We start from the raw sequence: 7,309 nt of genomic DNA, 5'->3' as shown, positions 1-7,309 counted from the left end.
CATACACACACACACGCTCGCGCGCGCATACACTCACTTATGTATGCATATGTGAGTGTATATGTACATATTCTTTTATTCTTTTATTTGTTTCAGTCATGTGACTGCGGCTATGCTGGAGCACCGCCTTTAGTCGACCAAATCGACCCCATGACTTATTCTTTGTAAGCCTAGTACTTATACCATCGCTCCCTTTTGCCTAACCGCTAACTTACGGGGGCATAAACACACCAACATAGGTTATCAAGCGATGGTGGGTGGGGAAGACAAACACATACACACAAACATATACACATACATACATACATACATACATACATATATATATATATATATATATATATATATACGACGGGCTTCTTTCAGTTTCCGTCTACCAAATCCACTCACAAGACTTTGGTCGGCCCGAGGCTACAGTAGAAGACACTTGCCCAAGGTGCCACGCAGTGGGACTGAATCCGGAACCATGTGGTTGGTAAGCAAGCTTCTTACCACACAGCCACTCCTGCGCCTGTGTATATATGTGTATATATGTATATATATATATATATATTCATATGTGTGAGAATATGTATGCTTATACACACACACACTCATATGCATATATTTGCGTATGTATCTGTATATACATATGCATACACACACACATATATATATACACATTTTTATATGTGTCTACGTATATGTATATGTGTGTGTGTATGTGTGCGTATGTGTGTGTGTGTGTGTGTGTGTGTGTGTGTGTAATAAAGCAGGTAGAATGACAGTTCTAAAAAATCAGTTCAGTCAAGTAATTCAGAAGTCATAAAATAGAAATGTTTCTTCCACAAAGTAATCAGATAATTCGTTTAAAATAGATAATTTGGCGGCAAACGTTGTATCGGTCTGGTATTTGTGTGGAGCACATGTGTGTGCGTGTGTACATAGGTTTGTATATGTGTGAGTGGGAATATGTGTATATGTGTATGTGTGTGTGTGTGATAGTGTGTGAGTATGTGTGTTGCATGTGTGATATGTGTGTATGTGTGATGGTGTGAAAGAATGAGAAAGCGTATATATTTGTATGTGTGTTTCTGGCTGTTCAGAAGGAATGTATTTGTGCGTGTGTATACGTATATGAATAGCTACCGAATGCGTATATGTATAACTACCGAACGTACGTGACAACGAGGAAAACAAATACGACAAAATAAAATATACAAAAAAGAAAAATGCCGTGCGGCTGCAAGACAGACGGGCAATGTGTGTATGTCTGTATGTATGTGTGTGTGTGTACGTGTGTGTGTCTTTATGCCTGTGCTTGTCCACCACCACTATTGGTGTGTTTACGTCCCTGTAACTTAGCGATTCGATAGAAGAGACCGAAAGAATAAGTGCCAGGTTTATAAAAAGATAAGTACTTAAAATTCTTCAAGGCGGTGGCCCAACATGGTCGCAGTCTAATGACTAGGATGTCTCCCCGAAATGTCTACACACTTTAGCAGCTGAAATACGTTTTCATTTCCTCTTAGTTTTAACCAGTTAAAAAAAAAATGAAAGGAGCCTGACTAAGCTTTGAACAAATGGAAATTTGTCCTAAAGGGCTACTGAAAGTTTGAAAATGCAGTCGAAATGCAAAGACAATTTAGGAGGGAGTTTGAAACCTATGCGACTTATTACCTCTTGAATTAGAGAAATTCTGTACGGCAAGGCAGTTGTGAGATAGAATTTTCAAAATCAAGCGTTCATTGCCTTTTGAAGCGCTGTCACTGGAAAAAGTTATATTCTAAGAGTATTCCATGCTCCCAATGTAGATGATATGCACCGAAGAGAAGAGTTTTGCAAGTGTTACGAGGTAAGATGTGTAGAAGATGCACACTTTCCAATAAAGATTGTTTGGTGTGCATGTGGCTACATTTAAATTAAATGGCTTGATTAACCGCCACAAGTGCACCTACTGGGACCTGAAAATCTGTATATTATGGAGGAACATGATGTTGATTTACCAGGAGTTACAGTATGGTGCAGCTTATCATTAAAAGTTTTTATGGGAGCATTTATTTTTTTGACGGTGCTATGATCTGTCTCATTTATACTTGAATTTGCTCCAGCAATCTGTCATGCTAAGCATTCGAAAGGACTTTTAAGATGTAAAGCTTTATTTTCAGTAAGCAGGAGCACTCCCACACTACCATAACAACGGAAATAGCCTACTTTGATGAGATTTTGCCACCCATGGATTGAACGAAGAGAATATCTTCTGTGTTCACAGGAGAATGTAGCCCTTGATACAGTGAACAAATAAATGAATGAATGAATGAATGAATAAAATGAGGTGGGATAATAGTGAAGATTGTAAGATTCTCGATCAGGATTGGTTATGGGAGTTTAAATATCACCGACTGGGCACGAGACTAGTTTCGTATAAAACTAACTCCTTGAATACATAATGGTAGAACTTATTGTACTGACCGAAGAGGAAGAACTCACAAAGAGTCGGTCGACTATGGTTGTGTGCGTGCGTGTACGAGTGCGTGTGTATGTGCGTGTGTATGTGCATGTGTATATATGTGTGTGTGTGAGTATGAGTGCGTGTGAGTAAGCATGTGTGAGTATGTGTGTGTGTGTGTGTGTGTGTGTGTGTGTGTGTATGTGCATGTGTATGTGTGCCTCACCACACTCTCAATACTCGCCCCATCGTCTCCACTCACATTCAAACTCTCTCAAAGCTATATTCACAATTCCACACGGGATGCGCTTTCCTGGAAATTATGACATTCTGTTTGTTCGTTTCTTTTTGCTTTTTATAACTTTTAATGCAGAAAATACACAGAAAACAAAGGAACCGAAACTTACAACATCTCCTAAGCCTACAAACGCTGACTCTCTTTCAAGTGAAACCGTAATAACTCAAAAATGTCTCCTTAAAATCAGAAGTTATCGAAATATAAAACAGAAAAATATTCAAAGGGGGAAAAAAGTTTATAAAATTAAAAAAAAATAAGAATAAATAAATGAATAAATAAATTTCACGTTGAAATCGCAAAATTCTCGTAAAACATCTTCAAATATTGCCATAAAATCGATATTTTATGAAAAAACCCATTAAAAATAAAGTAAAAGAAGCTGATAAAAGGTCATCTGTGTCGTTAAAACTAACAGATGCTCGTAAAAAGGTAGAAAATATTTAATATTTTAGTTAATATAGGAACATTAGAAAATGCGTGTCAAACAAAATTATATAATTAATTTAAAATTTACAAAATAACTTGTTCTAATATTCCCAGTGGTAAAACAAAAAAAATAAAAGATAAAAATAAACTTCAATACCAAAAAAACAAAATAAATAAACAGAACTCAAAAAACACTGCAAAAATATAAAACAAAACAAGAAACAGCGAAGTGAAGCATTTCGCATAATGTTTTTTTTAAAAATTTCTAACAACACTTCGCTTTATTCCCACCGTAGTGAAGCATAATAGATGAGATTTGGTTGTTAGACTCCTAAGTCCCCCCCCCACCACTCTATTTTGGGGGTGCGAAAGGCGGAGTGAGAAGTCCCGCGAGACCACTCACAAAGCAGCGGAGGTCGATTTTTAGTGTGAATGTATCAACTTTTAAATTTGTTTTTAACTTAAAACTGTTGACTGGATTTGAACTCAAAACACGGGAATACACTCTGTACAGCATCTGACCGACGTTCTAACGACCCATCCACTCGACCAACTAAAGAGGAAGTAGCTCCAAACAATAATATTATTCCCTCACCGTCTATTTTGGTACCCCACCATCTACATACCATGCAGTGTGGGTACCAGGCCATCTAGGTACCGTATATAACAGTATGTAACACTACGAAACGAATTGAAGACATAACATACTGTTCATAAGATTTGATAAATACTTTTAATTAAACACAGACAGACAGTCAAACACACGCGCGCATACAAACGCACACACTCGCACGCATACACACACACACATATATATATACTCTTACATATATACATACATACGACGTTATCCGATCAGTTTCAATCAAGCAACTTTCATATTCAAAAGTATTGGTCAACTCGAGGTTACAGGAGAAAACATTTGCTTAATGAACCAGACAATAGGCAGGATCTGGAAACCACGAAGGAGCCAAGCAAACCTTTTAAGCATACAACCCTATCTGTCCCATATCCTATATTTTTAATGACATATTTTTTAGAATCCACAGCTTAGTAGGTCGCTGGTGTACTTTGTTCATTGAAATTTTACGTTCAAGTTCAGCCATTTGCATTTGTTTCTGGTATGAGAATAACAATATGGTTACAGTGTGTAAGCATTTGTTAAAGTTATACCATAACAGGAATAATATATTCGAGATAAATTATGTCTTTCATTTCGTTCAATAACTAATTTTTTTCCTTCATGACATAGATATGCAACAGATAAGATATTTCAAGGTAAAAAGGGACAAGCGTGTGTAACAAAGAATATAATTTTCAAAGATGTTTTCTCCTAAGACTGCATCTTCACTTCTTCTGCTCTAATAAGAATAGCTGATAAAGGGAAAATATGTTTGATATCTTCTTTTGTTTTATCTTTTTACTTGTTTCAACTAGTAGACTATGGCCATGCTGGGGCACAACTATGAAGGATTTTTAGTTGAATGAATCAACCCTAGTACTTGTTTTTTAAGCCTTGTACTTATTCTACTGGTACCTTTTGCCGAATCACTAAGTTACGGGGACGTAAACACACCAATACCGTTGTCAACTGGTTGTGAGGCGGAGAAACAGACACAAACACTCACTCACACACACACACACACACACACACACACACACACACACACACGCACACACAGAGGAAATACACAGACAGACAGACACACACGCACACATACACATATATTAACACGACGGGTTTCCTACAGTTTCCGTCTACCGGATCTTTGTGGTTTTCGTCACTGTTTACAATTTTATTCCAATTGTTTTCAAATTTGGTATATGCATTAAGTTTTGTATACTAACTATGAAAATGAAATTCATTTCCCCTATAAATCCATAATTAAAAAGTTATTAGCCTTTAAAATTTGCAAAATTTAAGTATCAGAAGCGAGTATTTTACACATCACCGTGGCGAAAAGCTCTGTTTCTATAGTAATCAAAGATGCTGCGCATGCGCACAAGGAGGAGAAGGAGGTACGAGAAAGATAATCTTCGTCTACTCCTGTGTTTTTCTCCGTCACAACATATGAATCAGAAAGGAAGGGGGTGATTGATGAATAAGACAGGAAGGGGTGATGTCAAACTGGTAGTGGGAGCTTTTCAATTCTGTGTCTGTATATGTGTGTGTATGTAAAAGGGAAGTATGTGAATGTTTGTCTGTGTGAAAGCTTTTAAATATTTAATTTGCTCGCGAATGCTTTAATGTTAACTTCATTCGTATATATTTTAATGTTATGACTGTTATCTCTAGCAAGGTTTTGACATGCCGATACCCCTCCCCGCTGATGATGGAAGAGGCAGCGAATGCGCTGTTTTCTGATTGGCTGAAAGTTCTGAAAATTATCAGACTTCGAAGACCTGTAACATTTTTGCAAAATTTTTCTGGAATAAATGAACAACAAATTCGGATTCAGAGTCAAAAATTACATTTGTGATACATTAGAAACACTTTTTAAAGATAAATTGTAAACTGACGAAACCACAAAGATCACCATCTGCCAAATCCACTCACAAGACTTTGGTCGGCCCGAGACTATGGTAGAAGACATTTGTCCAAGGTGCCACATAGTTGAACTGAGCCTAAAACCATATAGTAGGGAAGCAAACTCTATACCACACAACCACGCCTGCGCCTTTGAATCTTGGGGTCTCGTTATTTTGAGTTGTCTTTCCTTCTCATATTGTTGAACTTGTTAAAAAGTTCATGGTTTGTGGTGGTTTTGTTGTTTATATTAGTACACATATTAATTATCTTCTTTGGTAACATTGTGCAAGAATAAAACTTAATTAGGGGTTTCTAATTTTGAGAGGTTCTGGGAAATTTCATTGTATTTTATTTCATGTATTCTATGGTTCTCTATGAACTTGCAACAATCTTACAGCTTGTTGAATCACCACGGATACCGCTGGTTTCAACCTGAAGACGGTGGATAATTGGCAGAAGAGTTCGAACAAAGTATGAAATGATTAGCATTATCAGGTTGTCTTGATAGAACGAGTTCAAATTCTGGTGGGGGTTGACTGTAACTATCCACTAGAAAGAGCAGTCTTCAGTCTCATATCATACCGTTGCGTCTCACATAAGGCAAAGACATTTGACTATGACTCTACACAGTCTTAAAATGACGGGACGGTCACAGTTGGAATGTTTTTGATTGTATGCTTACTTGACTAGAACTGACTCAGAGCTAAACTCCGCCAAAAGGAAGGAGTCTCTATGTGGTCATTCGAGTTTTTAGAAATAACAGCCAAATCGTGTTCACATTATATTTTACCACCTTTTAAAGAAGTTACAAGTGTCATTGATGGAACGTTTTTGACCAAAGTTCTGATCGATCAAGACCGACTCAGGGTTAAACAATAACAACAACAACAGCAGTAATATTTCGCACCACATCATAAACTAAACGCTTGGGAAAATCTCAATATCTCAATAATTGCAGATCAAAGAAATATAATTAAAAAAAAAAAAAATTAACAAACCACAACTGCTGCTGCTGCTGCTGCTGCTGCTGCTGCTCCTCCTCCTCCTCCTCCTCCTCCTCGTACTACTACTACTACTACTACTACTACTACTACTACTACTACTACTACTACTACTACTACTACTGCTTTTCAAGCGACTTCTACACAGTGGGGTGGCTTGCCGATAACAAATTTCTCCAGACTCTTTGATTTTTTTTTCTACCTTGTGTCTGAAAATGGAGTTTTACTCCGAAATACTACAGGAATATTAAACAACCAAAGTAAAATAATTACATATCTTTATTTTTGCTTCCATTCACTGACCACTTTACATGTTTTGATTAATTCTTCATCTGCATTGCTCAAAGATTTTTCAAACATTTATCTCAAACATCAGGTTTACTCAGGTAGGGAGGGGCAGCAGCATCCATGAGCCGATGTGTTTCCAGGGCCTCTAAGGCAGGTAAGAGCAATGTAGGATATTGTTCTCAGACTAGAAACCTGGCCTGTACGCCTGCAACAAAGTGAACTCTGTTAAAAGTAGCGAAGGACCAGATGGTGGTGTTAAACAGGGAGACGGATTAAGTCGACAACGCAGCAACTCAGACAAGACACCACAGGACATCTCGTTCAACGTTCTGACGATT

This window comes from Octopus bimaculoides, chromosome 21 (assembly GCF_046866305.1).
Source record: "Octopus bimaculoides isolate indiv1 chromosome 21, ASM4686630v1, whole genome shotgun sequence".
In the NCBI taxonomy this organism is placed as follows: domain Eukaryota; kingdom Metazoa; phylum Mollusca; class Cephalopoda; order Octopoda; family Octopodidae; genus Octopus; species Octopus bimaculoides.
Note: the sequence above shows the minus strand (reverse complement) of the source record.